Source organism: Schistocerca americana, chromosome 4 (genome assembly GCF_021461395.2).
Source record: "Schistocerca americana isolate TAMUIC-IGC-003095 chromosome 4, iqSchAmer2.1, whole genome shotgun sequence".
Lineage (NCBI taxonomy): Eukaryota > Metazoa > Arthropoda > Insecta > Orthoptera > Acrididae > Schistocerca > Schistocerca americana.
The window spans coordinates 129,881,635-129,904,048 of record NC_060122.1 but is presented as its reverse complement, the minus strand read 5'-3'; positions in this window follow the sequence as shown (position 1 = coordinate 129,904,048).

Below are 22,414 nucleotides of genomic sequence, written 5' to 3'. Positions count from 1 at the left end.
GAATCTTGAAGAATTTGGACAACTTATGGTTTGGATTTTCTTGAAGAAGTCTGATTACTTTTCCCCACTTAGGATCTGTGGTCTGTAGTGTCTGGATTTGCTTGCACAGTTCCAAGAAATATTTTCTATGAATGGGATCCTGCATAAGAAGAACTTTGTAATTCGACATCTGTTCTACCAACTCAATTGTCTCAGGCAGACCTTCTGGTGAACGAGAAAGTGCGTCTGCAATAATGTTATCCTTGCCCTTTATATACACAATATCAAAATCGTATTCTTGCAGAAATAAACACCACCTGGTCAGGCGCGGATGTTGTAATTTACAGGTCAAAAGATACGAAAGTGCTTGATGGTCCGTAAACACTTTTATCTTTCTGCCAAAAATGTAATAATTAAACCTCTTGAAGGACCAAATAACTGCAAGTGCCTCCAGCTCAGTAACTGAATAGGACTTTTCTCATTCTGTTAAGACCCTACTCGCAAAACTAATCACTCTGATCTGCTCTGTTTCGTCTACTAATTCAATCTGAAACAAACAAGATCCAGTTCCAACAAACGAAGCGTCTGAGGTGATACAAAATTCTTTGTCCATTTGTGGATGACAGAGAATGTTATTGTTTACAAGACCATCTTTAATTGCCTGAAAAGCTTTCTGACACTCTGGTGTCCAAATCCAATGCGTACTTTTCTTCAGAAGATTGTGCAAAGCGGGATTGTTCATTACTTGACCAGACAGAAATCGTCGAAAGAAAGACGAAAGACCGAGAAATCCTCTTAGTTGCCTCTTAGTTACCGGCGTAGGGAAATTCTTAATCGCAGACAACTTTTCCGGGTCGGGTTTAATCCCTTCAGGTGTAATCACATGACCTAAAAACTTTACCTCACGTTTTCCAAATTTTGACTTTTTCAGATTCGCTGTAACACCATGTTCTTGAAATCTCTGAAACACCTTTCGTAGAATAGCTAAATGATCTTCCCAGTTCTTAGTGGCTATCAACACGTCATCTACATAAACAGTTACCTCATCCAGAAGTTCAGGTCCTAACACAAAATCGAGAGCAGAAATAAATATTACCGAGCTTACATTTAAACCAAAAGGCATGACCTTAAACTGATATGAGCGGCCGGCAAATATAAAAGCAGTATATTTTCTGGATTCCTTGGCCAATTTCAGCTGCCAATAGCTACTTCTTAAATCGAGTGTACTCAAAAATCTAATGCCATGAAATTTTTGCAAGTGCTCCTCAAGTGCTTCAGGCCGAGTCCTTATCGGTACAATTATTTTGTTTATTGATCTGGCGTCCAGTACTAGTCTGACACTACCGTCGTGTTTAAGTACGGACAACAAGGGACTTGAGTACGGCGAATTCGATAACTCGATAACATCCCAACACAGCATTTTCCTAATCTCATGCTTTACCGCTTCTCGTCGGGCGTAGGGTACTGAATAGCTTGCTTTGCAGAACGTTGAGTGGGGAAGCACTTCCATTTTATACTCGAACCCTTTTATTACTCCTGGTTTCTTTGAAAAGATTTTCTTGTAACTTACTAATAAATGGAACAACTCATATTTCTGCTCCCCCCTGAGTTCAGTCGATTCCTTGGCTTTAGCATCGATCTCGTCTGTGTCAGGAAGTAAGTCTTCATACTCATTGTCATTTATGTCATCCCATTTACTCAGGTCATTTGTCTGATCAAAGCACGGTTTGGCGGTCCTCTGTCGTCTCCAAACCTGATGCAATGTCAACACTGCCTTCACTTTACTCCTTAACAAGTTAACAACAACTTGTTGTTGATTTACGATAAAGGTACACATTCCAGATTCGATACCTATCACTGCTTTTGTTTGTCGAAGAAACTCCATCCGCAAGAGACATGGAACTGACAAGTTCTTTACTATTAGAAAGTGGCAAAAAACCAAAACAGATTCTATCTGCAGTTGAAGCTACGTCTGTAAACTAACTCTCTGTTTCAATGGACCAATCGCTCCCGATATGGAGCAGCCCTGAATCGGCAATGATAAAACTTTTGAAACAGAAGACACCTGTCTGAAGAGACATGATGACATCACATTGATGTTTGCTCCTGTATCAACAATGGCTGTGACAGGAATGTTGGCAATAGAAATCTTAATCGAAGCCTGGACCTGTTCATCATAAATGTCATTAATGTCTTGAGCTTCTAGGTCAGGTGCAAGGTCATCTCGTAAGTCAGTCTCATGGTCGTACCGTATCGCATTAACATACTCAGAATCAGAGTATTCGTTAGTACCCCCACTGGAACCGGCAGCGACCTCTACGAGGCTGAAAGGTGCTGCCTCTAATTTTCCGCAGGATGTTTAACCTGTTTGTCATTCATGGCCTTAAGTGTTTGTTCCGTTTCATATTGGTGCTGGTTATGTGGTACAAATGCCGGTGTAGAGGGGTAAAATCCACTGGGTGCATTCACTTGTGAATAAAATACTTGAGACGGCTGCTGTCGCCCGATCTTTTGGTTGCCGGCAGAATCATTTCCTTGTGAAGGAAAGTTCGCATTTGGCACCGTTTGAAAATTGTTCCGCGGTCCTCTATTCTGTGAAAAGTAGTTCTGATGTGCTGGGTGGCCTCCGCCTTGCCCATGCCACTTGCTATTTTTCGACCTATAACTTTGAATGTACACTGGTCCATTTGAAAAATTACCAATCGTTTGTGGAGAATTTCCATACTGCTCAGGCGCAGAATTAAAGGGTGGGTTTCCGTACTGATGTTGTACCTGGTGGTTGTAAATTGGGTGGTATCTCTGCTGATTACTGTAATTGGTTTTCTGCTTCCATTTAAAGTTATTGCCATTTGCGTTTTCATAACGGCTGGCAGGTTGGCAACAGCGGTCGCAGTAGCTCGCTCTCTCCTTCGGCGCATTGTTGTCCGCGTGCGATGCATTCTGCTAGCTGCCAGGGAAGAATTTGCCGCTGCCAACCTTGGAGCGCACATAATCGCTAATTAAATCTAAGGAATCCAGCACAGAAAGGAATGCATCCGTGTCTTCTTCGGACACATTTACTAGTTTCTCTCTAATAGACACAGGGAGTTTGCTTTTGAGAATCATAATTACGTCCTTGGAAGAAATCGGAGAATCCCAGAATTTAATTTTTGCTAGTTACTTCTCGAAGTATCGCCGGAGACTTCCATGCTTCTCATTGAAAATTTCCGCACCATACACCTCCTTCCTTAATCTTTGCTGTACCCCATTACTCCAAAATTTTGCCAAGAACATTTTCTCAAACTCTTCATAATTCCTACACGTGTCTACCATTTCCGTTCCCCATAATGCTGCATCACCAGATATAAAGCCAGTGACGAACTGAATACGCTGTCTGTCTGTCCAGCTCCTGGGAAATATGCCGGAAAAATTCTTTAGGAACACGATGGGGTGTATTTCTCGCTTCTGCGGATGAAAAACAGGAAAAGTGCGATGCTTAACCACACTTTCCTCTTGCATTAAACTCACGATTGTGGGCGGATCATTTATTTTCCCTACTCGGGACTCAACAGGACTGTCGTTTTGCATGTAATCAGGCGGTGAACGATAAGGAGTTGACTGACATTCGTCACCGTCTAAAGAGTTGTTCCCTATAGTTTGCGTATACGTGTGCGGATTTTCTACCCAGTTTCTCAGCATTCTGACTTCGTCCACTACTTGCTGCTTCCACTCGGGAAGATCCCGAGTAAGTGTCCTCCGAATCTGTCCCAATTCAGAAACCACTGTGTCTCCAGACTTACCAGGAGCAGCTAAGATTTCATAAGTTACATCCTTGACAGTCTCCCTAAGCTCCTCCCTGACCTTCTTTTCGATAAAAATATCTTTACCCTTTATCTATTCACCGTAGTGTTCCGACAATGCCTCCGTGTGTGCTTTCACGGTGCTCTAAACCTGTTCTTCAATATTGATTGAGTCTATCTGCCTCGACAGATCCTCCACTACACCTTCAATATCAGATACTGCATGTCTAACTGAGTTTATTTCTTTGGTAGCTGCCTGAATTTTTGTGTTTGATGTTCCAGATACTTCAGCTATTTCACTTTTCACCTGTTTCTGCATTTTCTGAATTTGATCACTGATCTTAGTTTGCACCTCACCCAAATGGGTATTTAATTCAGCCGTAATTTCTTTACGCAGATCTGTTTTGATTGTGCCTAGCTGTGTTTTTAATGATTCGCTTACAGCATCTAATCGGACGTTAACAGCCTCAATTTGTGTTTTTACTGATTCGCTTACAGTATCTAATCGGGCGTTAACAGTCTCATTTTGTGTTTTTACTGATTCGCTTACAGCATCTAATCGGGCGTTAACAGTCTCATTTTGTGTTTTTACTGATTCGCTTACAGCATCTAATCGGGCGTTAACAGTCTCATTTTGTGTTTTTATAGTCTCATTTACTGCGTCAAACTGTTGTTTCAGCATTTCCATTAACGCACCGAGGTCATTTGTAGCTGCAGCAGGAAGAATTTGGACTTTAGGGTCACTTTCCCCTGTTACAGACATGATTAGTTCAGTTTCCACACGGGAACCTACCGTTCGCGATCGTAAAGGGTATGGGATACTATTAACGTCTTCACTCCCGTCTCCTGTTGTCACCTGTCTCTGTTTACTATCTGCCATTTTCGTCAGTAAACCACGTGTTACGCAAGGCTTTCGTCGTTTGTCAGTGACGTGGTGAGTCCGCTAAGAGCACCACTCTCGCGTGAGCAACAAATGAAATTCTATCTGGCGAGAAGACAAGATGGAACCTAAACGTTTCAGACAAATGAATGAAGATGCTCTTCACTGCAAATTGCACACACTATCCACCATGTTGAAAATGTAATACAGCTATACTAACAATGGGGAGAAATAATTTCTATTATCAGACTACGAATAATTTTACTTTGAAAGATAAAATAAAGCAGATTTTCTATAACGGGAAGGAGATAGAAAGGATGTGGATCGACTTGGAAAAGCAACGTTGCTACTGAAGCACTACACTGCATATGCAAAATTCTGACTTACTTTTTGATGGCTTGATTACCGCTATCTTGTCTCAGCAAATTCACGTCTCTTTTCTTTTCTTTTCTCTCGGTAATTAAACTGCGTTATTGACCAGCATATTTTACGTCATTCTCACAGAGAGATGATGTGTACATGAAACGACAGAACATATATTAACACAAGCACATAGAAATCTTTCAAGAATTTGAACTAATTTTTGGTCAAGTCCCTGTTCGGGCGCCAAGTGTGATGTTACAAAATAAGAGTGATGTTGTTATTCAATGGAAAGTTGGAAATTGAGATTTAGCTTACTGTGTTATCAATCGCAATTAGCGTGAGAATCATGGATTGACCATTGTCATAAAATATTGCATGATGAGATGTGAATAGTTTCTACTTGCAGTTTCGCGTGGCTTGAGGCAGTCTCAACTAGCGTGCTATTGATTAAGAAATTGCGTTATCGTCTTTCTAATTACTTCATGATCGTAGATACGATCATACCCGGTTGTGAAGTTATTGTTATGACAAAACAATTTCCTAAGGGACCAGAAAGTTCTTAAGGGCGCAAAAACAACTGTAACATCACACAAAAGGGAAATTCGATATTAAAGCTGATGCAAGAAGACGATAAAACAGTTTTCTTTTTATCAATGTAACACGCACATTAGACTGCTGATCTTGGTGTCTGTAATATTAGCAAAATGCATATTTAAAATGAAAATAATACTGAGGAGATAATAGGAATGAGCACTGCTAAATGATTCAGTATTCCCAGAACAAATATTTATTATAACTAAAACATATATCGTACCTGAAGCTTAGTACTACAATGACGGTAGATTTATATGTCCATATCATGTCCATTGAGCGCTCTTTTATATGGCCATTGTCTTCTTTGAGTCGCTCGTGCGTCGTCACGGTAAGTTATAACAGTTCTTTACACGTCACTCAAACTTAGACATAACACGTTTTTACACATTTAGTAAAAAATTAGATCAGACTACCACAAATCTGCGTGCGTCTTACGTGAGAAAAACAGTAAAAGTCTTCTTAGCGCTTCAGGCTTCATTTGCTCTCCAGCGAACAAAATAGTGAAGGATCGTATATCTATCCGTATTTTTCTGTTTTTATTGCCACCCAAAGACGACAAATTACATCACTAGAAAATTCCACCGTCGCTATGCGACGCCTCATTCTACATTAATCATTATTTACAAACAAGTATTTGCCTTCAGGCTGAAAGTATTAACTACTCGTATTTGCTGTTTTAATGAAGTCAAAAATAGCTTTTATCTCAACCAGTGCAGGTTTACTGTATCCCTTGGACTTTCACACTGACAATGAAACACAGAAATTTCATAGGGATTGAATACAAAGGGGACAATGCCGACTTCGGTACGAGAAGAGTGAATCATCCAAGTGTTTGTGTTTGAGCGGCTCCTGGGAGACCAGTATTAGATTCCAATGCACCAGTGCAGGTTTACTGTATCCCTTGGACCTTCACATTGACCATGAAACACAGAAATTGGATCGGAATAGAATACAATAGGGACAACGCCGACTTAAGTACAAGAAGAGTGAATGTTCTATGAGTTTGTGCTTTTGAGCGGCTCCTGGGAGACCAGTATTAGATTTCGATGCAGCAGTGCCGGTTTACTGTATCCCTTGGACCTTCACATTGACCATGAAACACAGAAATTGCATCGGGATTGAATACAAAAAGCACAATGCCTAATTAAGTACAAGAAGAGTGAATCTTCTGAGAGTTGGTGCTTTGCGCGGCTCATGGGAGATTAGCATTAGGTTCCGATTCACCAGTGCAGGTTTAATGTATCCCTTGGACCTTCAAATTGGCCATGAAACGCAGAAATTGCATCGGGATTTAATGCAAAATGCACAATGCCAACTTAAGTACAAGAAGAGTGTATCTTCTACGAGTTTGTGGTTTGAGCGGCTGCTGGGAGACCAGTATTAGATTCTGATGCACCAGTGCAGGTTTACTGTATCCCTTGGACCTTCACATTGACCATGAAACACAGAAATTGCATCAGGAATGAATACAAAAGGGACAAAGCCGACTTAAGTTCAAGAAGAGTGAATTCTCTACGAGTTTGTGCTTTGAGCGGCTCCTGGGAGACCAGTATGAGATTGCGATGCACCAGTGCAGGTTTACTGTATTCCTTGGACCTTCACATTTACGATGAAACATAGAAATTGTTTCGAGATTGAATACGAAAGACACAATGCCGTCTTAAGTAAAATAAGAGTAAATCTTCTAAGTGTTTGTGCTTTCAGCGGCTCATGGGAGACCAGTATTAGATTACGATTCAACAGTGCGGTTTACCGTATCGCTAGGACCGTCACATTGACCATGAAACACAGCAATTGCATCGTGATTGAATACAAATGGGACAATGCCGTCTTAAGTACACGATGAGTGAATCTTCTAAGGGTTTGTGCTTTGAGCGGCTCATGGGAGACCAGTATTATATTCCGATGCACCAGTGCAGGTTCCCTGTATCCCTTGGACCTACACATTGACCATGAAACACAGAAATTTCATCGGCATTGAATACAGAAGTCACAATGCCGACTAAAGTTCAAGTAGAGTGAATCTTCTAAGAGTTTGTGCTTTGAGCGGCTCCTGGGAGACCAGTATTAGATTCCGATGCACCAGTGCAGGTGTACTGTATCCCTTGGACCTTCACAATGACCATGAAACACAGAAAGTGCATCGGGAATGGATACAAAAGGGACTATGCCGACATAAGTTCAAGAAGAGTGAAGCCTCTACGAGTTTGTGATTTGAGTGGCTCCTGGGATACCAGTATAAGATTCCGATGCACCAGTGGTGCTTTACTGTATTCCTTGGACCTTCACTTTGACGATGAAACATAGAAATTGCTTCGGGATTGAATACAAAAGGACAATGCGGACTTAAGTTCAAGAAGAGTGAATCCTCAGCGATTTTGTGTTTTGAGTGGCTCCTGGGAGACCAGTATGAGATTCCGATGCAACAGTGCAGTTTTACTGTATTTCTTGGACCTTCAAATTGACGATGAAACATTGAAATTCCTTCGGGATTGAATACAAAAGACACAATGCCGTCCTAAGTAAAAGAAGGGTGAAACTTCTAAGAGTTTGTGCTTTGAGCGGCTCCTGGGAGCGCAGTATTAGATTCCGATGCACCAGTGCAGGTTTGCTGTATCCCTTGGACCTTCACATTGACCATGAAACACAGAAATTGTATCGGGAATGAATACAAAAGGGGCAATGCTGACCTAAGTTCAAGAAGAGTGAATCCGCTACGAGTTTGTGCTTTGAGCGGCTCCTGGGACACCAGTATGACATTCCGATACACAAGTGCAGGTTTACTGTATTCCTTGGACCTTCACATTGACGATGAACCATAGAAATTGCTTCGGGATTGAATACAAAAGGCACAATGCCGTCTTGAGTAAAAGAAGAGTGAATCTTCTAAGACTTTGTGCTCTCAGCGGCTCATGGAAGGCCAGTATTAGATTCCGATTCACCAGTGCAGGTTTACTGTATCCCTAGGACCGTCACATTGACCATGAAACACAGCAATTGCATCGTGATTGAATACAAATGGGACAATGCCGTCTTAAGTACAAGATGAAAGAATCTTCTAAGAGTTTGTGCTTTGAGCGGCACCTGGGAGATCAGTATTATTTTCCGATGCACCTGTGCAGGTTCCCTTTATCCCTTGGACCTTCACATTGACCATGAAACACAGAAATTGCGTCGAAATTGAATACAGTTGGCACAATGCCGACTGAAGTACAAGATGAGTGAATCTTCTAAGAGTTTGTGCTTTGTGCGGCTCATGGGAGACCAGTATTAGATTCCGATACACCAGTGCAGGTTTACTGTATCCCATGGACCTTCACATTGACCATGATACACAGAATTTGCATCGGGATTGAATACAAGAGGGACAATGCCGACTTAAGTACAAGAAGAGAGAATCTTATTGGTGTTTGTGCATTGAGCGGCTCCTGGGATACCAGTATTGGATTCCGATGCAGCAGTGCAGGTTTACTGTAACCCTTGGACCTTCACATTGACCATGAACCACAGTAATTGCATCGGGATTGAATACCAAAAGCACAATGCCTACTTAAGTACAAGAAGAGTGAATCTTCTAAGAGTTTGTGCTTTGAGCGGCTCCTTGGGAGACCAGTATTGTATTCCGATGCACCAGTGCAGGTTTACTGTATCCCTTGGACCTTCACATTGACCATGAAGCACAGAAATTGCATCGGGATTGAACACAAAATGCACAATGCCGACTTAGGTACAACAAGTGTGAATCTTCTAAGAGTTTGTGCTTTGACCGGCTCCTGGAAGACCAGTATTAGTCACCGATGCACCAGTGCAGGTTTACTGTATCCCTAGGACCGTCACATTGACCATGAAACACAGCAATTGCATCGTGATTGAATACAAATGGGACAATGCCGTTTTAAGTACAAGAAGAGTGAATCTTCTAAGAGTTTATGCTTTGAGCGGCTCATGGTAGAGCAGTATTAGATTCCGAAGCACCAGTGCAGGTTTTGCTGTATTCCTTGGAACTTCACATTGACCACGATACACAGAAATTGCATCGGGATTGAATACATGAGGGACAATGCCGACTTAAGTACATAAGGGTGAGTCTTCGAAGAGTTAGTGTTTTGAGCGGCTCCTGGGAGACCAGTTTTAGATTCCGGTGCACCAGTGCAGGGCTACTGTATCCCTTGGATCTTCACATTGACCATGAAACACAGAAATTGCATCGGGATTGAATACAAAAGGCACAATGCCTACTTAAGTACAAGAAGAGTGAATCTCCTAAGAGGTTGTGCTTTGAGCGGCTCATGGGAGACTAGTACTAAATTCCGATGCACGTGTGCAGGTTTACTGTACTCCAGGGACGTTCACATTGACCATGAGACACAGCAATTGCATCGTGATTGAATACAAATGGGACAATGCCGTCTTAAGTTCGAGAAGAGTGAATTTCCTAAGAGTTTGTGGTCTATGCGGCTCCTGGGAGACCAGTATTAGATTCCGATGCACCAGTGCAGGTTTACTGTATCCCTAGGACCGTCACATTGACCATGAAACACAGCAATTGCATCGTGATTGAATACAAATGGGACAATGCCGTTTTAAGTACAAGAAGAGTGAATCTTCTAAGAGTTTATGCTTTGAGCGGCTCATGGTAGAGCAGTATTAGATTCCGATGCACCAGTGCAGGTTTACTGTATCCCTTGGACCTTCACATTGACCATGAAACAGAGAAATCGCATCGTGATTGAATACAAAGGCACAATGCCGAATCAAGTAATGGAAGAGTGAATATTCTAAGAGTTTGTGGTTTGAGCGGCGCCTGGGAGACCTGTATTAGATTCCGATGCACCAGTGCAGGTTTACTGTATCTCTTGCACCTCCAACTTGATCATTAGACACAGAAATTAAATCGGGATCGAATACAAAAGCCACAGTGCCGACGTAAGTACGAGAAGATTGAAATTTCTAAGAGTTTGTGCTATGAGCGGCGCCTTAGAAGACCAGTATTTGATTCCGATGCATCGCGCAGTTTTATTGTATCCCTTGGACCTTCACATTGACCATGAAACACAGTAATTGGATCCTGATTGAATACAAGAAGGACAATGCCGACTTATGTTCAAGAAGAGTGAATTTTCTAAGAGTTTGTGCTTTGAGTGGCTCCTGGGAGCCCAGTATTATATTCCAATGCACCTGTGCAGGGTTACCGTATCCCTTGGACCTTCACATTGACCATGAAACACAGAAATCGCATCGTGATTGAATACAAAGGCACACTGCCGAATCAAGTAAAGGAAGAGTGAAATTTCGAAGCGTTTGTGGTTTGAGCGGCTCCTAGGAGACCAGTATTAGATTTCGATGCACCGGAGCAGGTGGACTGTATCATTTGGATCTTCACATTGACCATGATGCACAGAAATTGCATCGGGATTGGACTCAAATGGACAATACCGACTTAAGTACAAGAAGAGTGAATCTTCTAAGAGTTTGTGCTCTGAGCTGCTTCTGGGAGACAAGTATTAGATTCCGATGTCCCAGTGCACGTTTACTGTATCTGTAGGACCCTCACATTGACCATGAAACGTAGAAACAGCATATGGATTGAACACAAAAGTCAAATTGCCGACTAGAGTACAGGAAGAGTGATTCTTTTAAGAGTTTGTGCTTTGAGCACTCCTGGGAGACCAGTATTAGATTCCGATGCACCAGTGCAGGTTTACTGTATTCCTTGCACCTCCAACTTGATCATGAGACACAGAAATTAAATCGGGATCGAACACAGAAGGCACAGTGATGACTTAAGTACAAGAAGATTGAATTTTCTGAGAGTTTGTGCTATGAGCGGCGCCTTGGAAGATTTGTATTAGATTCCAATGCACCGCGCAGGTTAACTGTATCCCTTGGACCTTCACATTGACCATGAAGCACAGACATTGCTTCGGGATTGAATACAAACGTCACAATGCCGACGTAAAGACAAGAAGAGTGAATGTTCTAAGAAATTGTGCTTTGAGCTGCCCCTGGGAGACCAGTATTAGATTCCGATGCACCAGTACATGTTTACTGTATCCCTTGGACCTGCACATAGACCATGAAACACAGATATTGCATTGGGATTGAATACAAATGGCACAATGCCAACTAAAGGAAAAGAAAGTGAATCTTCTTCGAGTTTGTGGTTTGAGCGGCTCCTGGGAGACCTGTATTAAATTTCGATGCACCAGTGCACGGTTACTGTATCCTTTTGACCTTCACATTGACCATGAAGCACCGAAATTGCATCGGGTTGAATACAAATGGGACAATGCCGACTTAAGTTCAAGAAGAGTGAATTTCCTAAGAGTTTGTGGTCTGTGCGGCTCCTGGAAGACCAGTATTAGATTCCGTTGCACCAGTGCAGGTTTAGTGTATCCCTTGGACCTTCACATTGACCATGAAACACAGAAATCGCATCGTGATTGAATACAAAGGCACAATGCCGAATCAAGTAAAGAGTGCGTGAATATTGTAAGAGTTTGTGGTTTGAGAGGCTCCTGGGAGACCAGTAATAGATTCCGATGCACCAGTGCAGGTTTACTGTATCTCTTGGACCTCCAACTTTATCATGAGACACAGAAATGAAATCGGGATCTAATACAAAAGCCACAGTGCCGACTTAAGTACAAGATGATTGAATATTATAAGAGTTTGTGCTATTAGTGGCGCCTTAGAAGACCAGTATTAGATTCCGATGCACCGCGCAGTTTTACTGTATCCCTTGGACCTTCACATTGGCCATGAAACACAGTAATTGCATCCCGATTGAATACAAGAGGTACAATGACGACTGATGTACAAGAAGAGTGAATTTTCTAGGAGTTTGTGCTTTGAGTGGCTCCTGGGAGCCCATTATTAAATTCCATTGCACCTGTGCAGAGTTACCGTATCCCTTGGACCTTCACATTGACCATGAAACGCAGAAATCGCATCGTGATTGAATACAAAGGCCCAATGCCGAAACAAGTAAAGGAAGAGTGACTATTCTAAGGGTTTGTGGTTTGAGCGGCTCCAGGGAGACCAGTATTAGATTTCGATGCACCGGTGCAGGTTGACTGTGTCATTTGGATCTTCACATTGGCCATGATACACAGAAATTGTATCGGGATTGAACACAAATGGACAATGCCGACTTAAGTGAAAGAAGAGTGAATCTTCTAAGAGTATGTGCTCTGAGCTGCTTGTGGGAGACAAGTATTAGATTCTGATGTACCAGTGCACTTTTACTGTATCCCTTCGACATTCACATTGACCATGAAACGCAGAAACTGCAACGGTGGTTGAATACAAAAGGCACAATGCCGACTTGTGTACAAGAAGAGTGAATCTTTTAAGAGTTTGTGCTTAGAGAGGCTCCTGGGAGACCAGTATTAGATTCCGATGCACCAGTGCAGGTTTACTGTATCCCTAGTACCTCCAACGTGATCATGAGACACAGAAATTAAATCGGGATCGAACACAAAAGGCACAGTGCCGACTTAAGTACAAGAAGATTAAATTTTCTGAGAGTTTGTGCTATGAGCGGCGCCTTGGAAGACCTGTATTAGATTTCAATGCACCGCGCAGGTTTACTGTATCCCTTGGACCTTCAAATTGACCATGAAGCACAGAAATTGCTTCGGGATTGAATACAATAGTCACAATGCCGACGTAAGTACAAGAAGAGGGAATCTTCTAAGAATTTGTGCCTTGAGCGGCTCCTGGGAGACCAGTATTATATTTCGATGCACCAGTGCACGGTTACAGTATCCTTTTGACCTTCACATTGACCATGAAACACAGAAATTGCATCCAGATTGAATACAAAAGGAACAATGCCGACTAAAGGAAAAGAAGAGTGAAACTTCTTCGAGTTTGTGGTTTGAAAGGCTCCTGGGAGACCTGTATTAGATTTCGATGCACCAGTGCACGGTTACAGTATCCTTTTGACCTTCACATTGACCATGAAACACAGAAATTGCATCGTGATTGAATACAAAAGGGCAATGCCGAATCCAGTAAAGGAAGAGTGAATAATCTAAGAGGTTGTGGTTTGAGCGGCTCCTGGGAGACCAGTATTAGATCCCGATGCACCAGTGCAGGTTAACTGTATCCCTTGACCTTCACATTGACCATGAAAGACAGAAATTGCATCAGGAATGAATACAAAAGGGACAAAGCCGACTTAAGTTCAAGAAGAGTGAATTCTCTACGAGTTTGTGCTTTGAGCGGCTCCTGGGAGACCAGTATGAGATTGCGATGCACCAGTGCAGGTTTACTGTATTCCTTGGACCTTCACATTTACGATGAAACATAGAAATTGTTTCGAGATTGAATACGAAAGACACAATGCCGTCTTAAGTAAAATAAGAGTAAATCTTCTAAGTGTTTGTGCTTTCAGCGGCTCATGGGAGACCAGTATTAGATTACGATTCAACAGTGCGGTTTACCGTATCGCTAGGACCGTCACATTGACCATGAAACACAGCAATTGCATCGTGATTGAATACAAATGGGACAATGCCGTCTTAAGTACACGATGAGTGAATCTTCTAAGGGTTTGTGCTTTGAGCGGCTCATGGGAGACCAGTATTATATTCCGATGCACCAGTGCAGGTTCCCTGTATCCCTTGGACCTACACATTGACCATGAAACACAGAAATTTCATCGGCATTGAATACAGAAGTCACAATGCCGACTAAAGTTCAAGTAGAGTGAATCTTCTAAGAGTTTGTGCTTTGAGCGGCTCCTGGGAGACCAGTATTAGATTCCGATGCACCAGTGCAGGTGTACTGTATCCCTTGGACCTTCACAATGACCATGATACACAGAAAGTGCATCGGGAATGGATACAAAAGGGACTATGCCGACATAAGTTCAAGAAGAGTGAAGCCTCTACGAGTTTGTGATTTGAGTGGCTCCTGGGATACCAGTATAAGATTCCGATGCACCAGTGGTGCTTTACTGTATTCCTTGGACCTTCACTTTGACGATGAAACATAGAAATTGCTTCGGAATTGAATACAAAAGGACAATGCGGACTTAAGTTCAAGAAGAGTGAATCCTCAGCGATTTTGTGTTTTGAGTGGCTCCTGGGAGACCAGTATGAGATTCCGATGCAACAGTGCAGTTTTACTGTATTTCTTGGACCTTCAAATTGACGATGAAACATTGAAATTCCTTCGGGATTGAATACAAAAGACACAATGCCGTCCTAAGTAAAAGAAGGGTGTAACTTCTAAGAGTTTGTGCTTTGAGCGGCTCCTAGGAGCGCAGTATTAGATTCCGATGCACCAGTGCAGGTTTGCTGTATCCCTTGGACCTTCACATTGACCATGAAACACAGAAATTGTATCGGGAATGAATACAAAAGGGGCAATGCTGACCTAAGTTCAAGAAGAGTGAATCCGCTACGAGTTTGTGCTTTGAGCGGCTCCTGGGACACCAGTATGACATTCCGATACACAAGTGCAGGTTTACTGTATTCCTTGGACCTTCACATTGACGATGAACCATAGAAATTGCTTCGGGATTGAATACAAAAGGCACAATGCCGTCTTGAGTAAAAGAAGAGTGAATCTTCTAAGACTTTGTGCTCTCAGCGGCTCATGGGAGGCCAGTATTAGATTCCGATTCACCAGTGCAGGTTTACTGTATCCCTAGGACTGTCACATTGACCATGAAACACAGCAATTGCATCGTGATTGAATACAAATGGGACAATGCCGTCTTAAGTACAAGATGAAAGAATCTTCTAAGAGTTTGTGCTTTGAGCGGCACCTGGGAGATCAGTATTATTTTCCGATGCACCTGTGCAGGTTCCCTTTATCCCTTGGACCTTCACATTGACCATGAAACACAGAAATTGCGTCGGAATTGAATACAGTTGGCACAATGCCGACTGAAGTACAAGATGAGTGAATCTTCTAAGAGTTTGTGCTTTGTGCGGCTGATGGGAGACCAGTATTAGATTCCGATACACCAGTGCAGGTTTACTGTATCCCATGGACCTTCACATTGACCATGATACACAGAATTTGCATCGGGATTGAATACAAGAGGGACAATGCCGACTTAAGTACAAGAAGAGAGAATCTTATTGGTGTTTGTGCATTGAGCGGCTCCTGGGATACCAGTATTGGATTCGATGCAGCAGTGCAGGTTTACTGTAACCCTTGGACCTTCACATTGACCATGAACCACAGTAATTGCATCGGGATTGAATACCAAAAGCACAATGCCTACTTAAGTACAAGAAGAGTGAATCTTCTAAGAGTTTGTGCTTTGAGCGGCTCCTTGGGAGACCAGTATTGTATTCCGATGCACCAGTGCAGGTTTACTGTATCCCTTGGACCTTCACATTGACCATGAAGCACAGAAATTGCATCGGGATTGAACACAAAATGCACAATGCCGACTTAGGTACAACAAGTGTGAATCTTCTAAGAGTTTGTGCTTTGACCGGCTCCTGGAAGACCAGTATTAGTCACCGATGCACCAGTGCAGGTTTACTGTATCCCTAGGACCGTCACATTGACCATGAAACACAGCAATTGCATCGTGATTGAATACAAATGGGACAATGCCGTTTTAAGTACAAGAAGAGTGAATCTTCTAAGAGTTTATGCTTTGAGCGGCTCATGGTAGAGCAGTATTAGATTCCGAAGCACCAGTGCAGGTTTTGCTGTATTCCTTGGAACTTCACATTGACCAAGATACACAGAAATTGCATCGGGATTGAATACATGAGGGACAATGCCGACTTAAGTACATAAGGGTGAGTCTTCGAAGAGTTAGTGTTTTGAGCGGCTCCTGGGAGACCAGTTTTAGATTCCGGTGCACCAGTGCAGGGCTACTGTATCCCTTGGACCTTCACATTGACCATGAAACACAGAAATTGCATCGGGATTGAATACAAAAGGCACAATGCCTACTTAAGTACAAGAAGAGTGAATCTCCTAAGAGGTTGTGCTTTGAGCTTCTCATGGGAGACTAGTACTAAATTCCGATGCACGTGTGCAGGTTTACTGTACCCCAGGGACGTTCACATTGACCATGAGACACAGCAATTGCATCGTGATTGAATACAAATGGGACAATGCCGTCTTAAGTTCGAGAAGAGTGAATTTCCTAAGAGTTTGTGGTCTATGCGGCTCCTGGGAGACCAGTATTAGATTCCGATGCACCAGTGCAGGTTTACTGTATCCCTTGGACCTTCACATTGACCATGAAACAGAGAAATCGCATCGTGATTGAATACAAAGGCACAATGCCGAATCAAGTAATGGAAGAGTGAATATTCTAAGAGTTTGTGGTTTGAGCGGCGCCTGGGAGACCTGTATTAGATTCCGATGCACCAGTGCAGGTTTACTGTATCTCTTGCACCTCCAACTTCATCATTAGACACAGAAATTAAATCGGGATCGAACACAGAAGGCACAGTGATGACTTAAGTACAAGAAGATTGAATTTTCTGAGAGTTTGTGCTATGAGCGGCGCCTTGGAAGATTTGTATTAGATTCCAATGCACCGCGCAGGTTAACTGTATCCCTTGGACCTTCACATTGACCATGAAGCACAGACATTGCTTCGGGATTGAATACAAACGTCACAATGCCGACGTAAAGACAAGAAGAGTGAATGTTCTAAGAAATTGTGCTTTGAGCGGCCCCTGGGAGACCAGTATTAGATTCCGATGCACCAGTACATGTTTACTGTATCCCTTGGACCTGCACATAGACCATGAAACACAGATATTGCATTGGGATTGAATACAAATGGCACAATGCCAACTAAAGGAAAAGAAAGTGAATCTTCTTCGAGTTTGTGGTTTGAGCGGCTCCTGGGAGACCTGTATTAAATTTCGATGCACCAGTGCACGGTTACTGTATCCTTTTGACCTTCACATTGACCATGAAACACCGAAATTGCATCGGGTTGAATACAAATGGGACAATGCCGACTTAAGTTCAAGAAGAGTGAATTTCCTAAGAGTTTGTGGTCTGTGCGGCTCCTGGAAGACCAGTATTAGATTCCGTTGCACCAGTGCAGGTTTACTGTATCCCTTGGACCTTCACATTGACCATGAAACACAGAAATCGCATCGTGATTGAATACAAAGGCACAATGCCGAATCAAGTAAAGAGTGCGTGAATATTGTAAGAGTTTGTGGTTTGAGCGGCTCCTGGGAGACCAGTAATAGATTCCGATGCACCAGTGCAGGTTTACTGTATCTCTTGGACCTCCAACTTTATCATGAGACACAGAAATGAAATCGGGATCTAATACAAAAGCCACAGTGCCGACTTAAGTACAAGATGATTGAATATTATAAGAATTTGTGCTGTTAGTGGCGCCTTAGAAGACCAGTATTAGATTCCGATGCACCGCGCAGTTTTACTGTATCCCTTGGACCTTCACATTGGCCATGAAACACAGTAATTGCATCCTGATTGAATACAAGAGGTACAATGACGACTTATGTACAAGAAGAGTGAATTTTCTAGGAGTTTGTGCTTTGAGTGGCTCCTGGGAGCCCATTATTAAATTCCATTGCACCTGTGCAGAGTTACCGTATCCCTTGGACCTTCACATTGACCATGAAACGCAGAAATCGCATCGTGATTGAATACAAAGGCCCAATGCCGAAACAAGTAAAGGAAGAGTGACTATTCTAAGGGTTTGTGGTTTGAGCGGCTCCAGGGAGACCAGTATTAGATTTCGATGCACCGGTGCAGGTTGACTGTGTCATTTGGATCTTCACATTGGCCATGATACACAGAAATTGTATCGGGATTGAACACAAATGGACAATGCCGACTTAAGTAAAAGAAGAGTGAATCTTCTAAGAGTATGTGCTCTGAGCTGCTTGTGGGAGACAAGTATTAGATTCCGATGTACCAGTGCACTTTTACTGTATCCCTTCGACATTCACATTGACCATGAAACGCAGAAACTGCAACGGGGTTTGAATACAAAAGGCACAATGGCGACTTGTGTACAAGAAGAGTGAATCTTTTAAGAGTTTGTGCTTAGAGAGGCTCCTGGGAGACCAGTATTAGATTCCGATGCACCAGTGCAGGTTTACTGTATCCCTAGTACCTCCAACGTGATCATGAGACACAGAAATTAAATCGGGATCGAACACAAAAGGCACAGTGCCGACTTAAGTACAAGAAGATTAAATTTTCTGAGAGTTTGTGCTATGAGCGGCGCCTTGGAAGACCTGTATTAGATTTCAATGCACCGCGCAGGTTTACTGTATCCCTTGGACCTTCAGATTGACCATGAAGCACAGAAATTGCTTCGGGATTGAATACAATAGTCACAATGCCGACGTAAGTACAAGAAGAGGGAATCTTCTAAGAATTTGTGCCTTGAGCGGCTCCTGGGAGACCAGTATTATATTTCGATGCACCAGTGCACGGTTACAGTATCCTTTTGACCTTCACATTGACCATGAAACACAGAAATTGCATCCAGATTGAATACAAAAGGAACAATGCCGACTAAAGGAAAAGAAGAGTGAAACTTCTTCGAGTTTGTGGTTTGAAAGGCTCCTGGGAGACCTGTATTAGATTTCGATGCACCAGTGCACGGTTACAGTATCCTTTTGACCTTCACATTGACCATGAAACACAGAAATTGCATCGTGATTGAATACAAAAGGGCAATGCCGAATCCAGTAAAGGAAGAGTGAATAATCTAAGAGGTTGTGGTTTGAGCGGCTCCTGGGAGACCAGTATTAGATCCCGATGCACCAGTGCAGGTTAACTGTATCCCTTGGACCTTCACATTGACCATGAAAGACAGAAATTGCATCGGGATTTAAAACAAAAGTCTCAATGCCGACATAAGTACAAGAAGAGTGAATTGTCTAAGAGTTTGTGTTTGAGCGGTTCTTTGGGTGACCAGTATTAGATTCCGATGCACCAGCGCAGGCTTACTGTATTCCTTGGACCTTCACATTGACCATGAAACACAGAAATTGCATCGAGATTGAAATCAAAAGGGACAATGCCGACTTAAGTACAAGAAGAGTGAATCTTCCACGAGTTTGTGCTTTGAGCTGTTCATTGGGAGACCAGTATTGGATTCCGATGCACCAGTGCAAGTTTTCTGTGTCCCTTGGACATTTACATTGACCATGAAACACAGAAATTGCATCGGGATTCAATACAAAAGGCACAATGCCGACTTAATTACAAGAAGAGTGATTCTTCTAACGGTTGTGCTTTGAGCACCTAATTGGAGACCAGTATTAGATTCCGATGCACCAATGCAGGTATACTGTAACCCTGGGACCTTTACATTGACCTGGAAGCACAGAGGTTTCATTGGGATTCAATACAAAAGGCACAATGCCGACTTAATTACAAGAGGAGTGAATCTTCTAAGAGGTTGTGCTTTGAGCGGCTCCTGGGGGACCAGTATTAGATTCCGATGCACCAGTGCAGGTTTACTGTATCTCTTGGACCTCCAACTTTATCATGAGACACAGAAATGAAATCGGGATCTAATACAAAAGCCACAGTGCCGACTTAAGTACAAGATGATTGAATATTATAAGAATTTGTGCTGTTAGTGGCGCCTTAGAAGACCAGTATTAGATTCCGATGCACCGCGCAGTTTTACTGTATCCCTTGGACCTTCACATTGGCCATGAAACACAGTAATTGCATCCCGATTGAATACAAGAGGTACAATGACGACTTATGTACAAGAAGAGTGAATTTTCTAGGAGTTTGTGCTTTGAGTGGCTCCTGGGAGCCCATTATTAAATTCCATTGCACCTGTGCAGAGTTACCGTATCCCTTGGACCTTCACATTGACCATGAAACGCAGAAATCGCATCGTGATTGAATACAAAGGCCCAATGCCGAAACAAGTAAAGGAAGAGTGACTATTCTAAGGGTTTGTGGTTTGAGCGGCTCCAGGGAGACCAGTATTAGATTTCGATGCACCGGTGCAGGTTGACTGTGTCATTTGGATCTTCACATTGGCCATGATACACAGAAATTGTATCGGGATTGAACACAAATGGACAATGCCGACTTAAGTAAAAGAAGAGTGAATCTTCTAAGAGTATGTGCTCTGAGCTGCTTGTGGGAGACAAGTATTAGATTCCGATGTACCAGTGCACTTTTACTGTATCCCTTCGACATTCACATTGACCATGAAACGCAGAAACTGCAACGGGGTTTGAATACAAAAGGCACAATGGCGACTTGTGTACAAGAAGAGTGAATCTTTTAAGAGTTTGTGCTTAGAGAGGCTCCTGGGAGACCAGTATTAGATTCCGATGCACCAGTGCAGGTTTACTGTATCCCTAGTACCTCCAACGTGATCATGAGACACAGAAATTAAATCGGGATCGAACACAAAAGGCACAGTGCCGACTTAAGTACAAGAAGATTAAATTTTCTGAGAGTTTGTGCTATGAGCGGCGCCTTGGAAGACCTGTATTAGATTTCAATGCACCGCGCAGGTTTACTGTATCCCTTGGACCTTCAGATTGACCATGAAGCACAGAAATTGCTTCGGGATTGAATACAATAGTCACAATGCCGACGTAAGTACAAGAAGAGGGAATCTTCTAAGAATTTGTGCCTTGAGCGGCTCCTGGGAGACCAGTATTATATTTCGATGCACCAGTGCACGGTTACAGTATCCTTTTGACCTTCACATTGACCATGAAACACAGAAATTGCATCCAGATTGAATACAAAAGGAACAATGCCGACTAAAGGAAAAGAAGAGTGAAACTTCTTCGAGTTTGTGGTTTGAAAGGCTCCTGGGAGACCTGTATTAGATTTCGATGCACCAGTGCACGGTTACAGTATCCTTTTGACCTTCACATTGACCATGAAACACAGAAATTGCATCGTGATTGAATACAAAAGGGCAATGCCGAATCCAGTAAAGGAAGAGTGAATAATCTAAGAGGTTGTGGTTTGAGCGGCTCCTGGGAGACCAGTATTAGATCCCGATGCACCAGTGCAGGTTAACTGTATCCCTTGGACCTTCACATTGACCATGAAAGACAGAAATTGCATCGGGATTTAAAACAAAAGTCTCAATGCCGACATAAGTACAAGAAGAGTGAATTGTCTAAGAGTTTGTGTTTGAGCGGTTCTTTGGGTGACCAGTATTAGATTCCGATGCACCAGCGCAGGCTTACTGTATTCCTTGGACCTTCACATTGACCATGAAACACAGAAATTGCATCGAGATTGAAATCAAAAGGGACAATGCCGACTTAAGTACAAGAAGAGTGAATCTTCCACGAGTTTGGGCTTTGAGCTGTTCATTGGGAGACCAGTATTGGATTCCGATGCACCAGTGCAAGTTTTCTGTGTCCCTTGGACATTTACATTGACCATGAAACACAGAAATTGCATCGGGATTCAATACAAAAGGCACAATGCCGACTTAATTACAAGAAGAGTGATTCTTCTAACGGTTGTGCTTTGAGCACCTAATTGGAGACCAGTATTAGATTCCGATGCACCAATGCAGGTATACTGTAACCCTGGGACCTTTACATTGACCTGGAAGCACAGAGGTTTCATTGGGATTCAATACAAAAGGCACAATGCCGACTTAATTACAAGAGGAGTGAATCTTCTAAGAGGTTGTGCTTTGAGCGGCTCCTGGGGGACCAGTATTAGATTCCGATGCACCAGTGCAGGTTTACTGTATCCCTTGGACCTTCACATTCACCATGAAACACAGAAATCGCATCGTGATTGAATACAAAGGCCCAATGCCGAAACAAGTAAAGGAAGAGTGACTATTCTAAGGGTTTGTGGTTTGAGC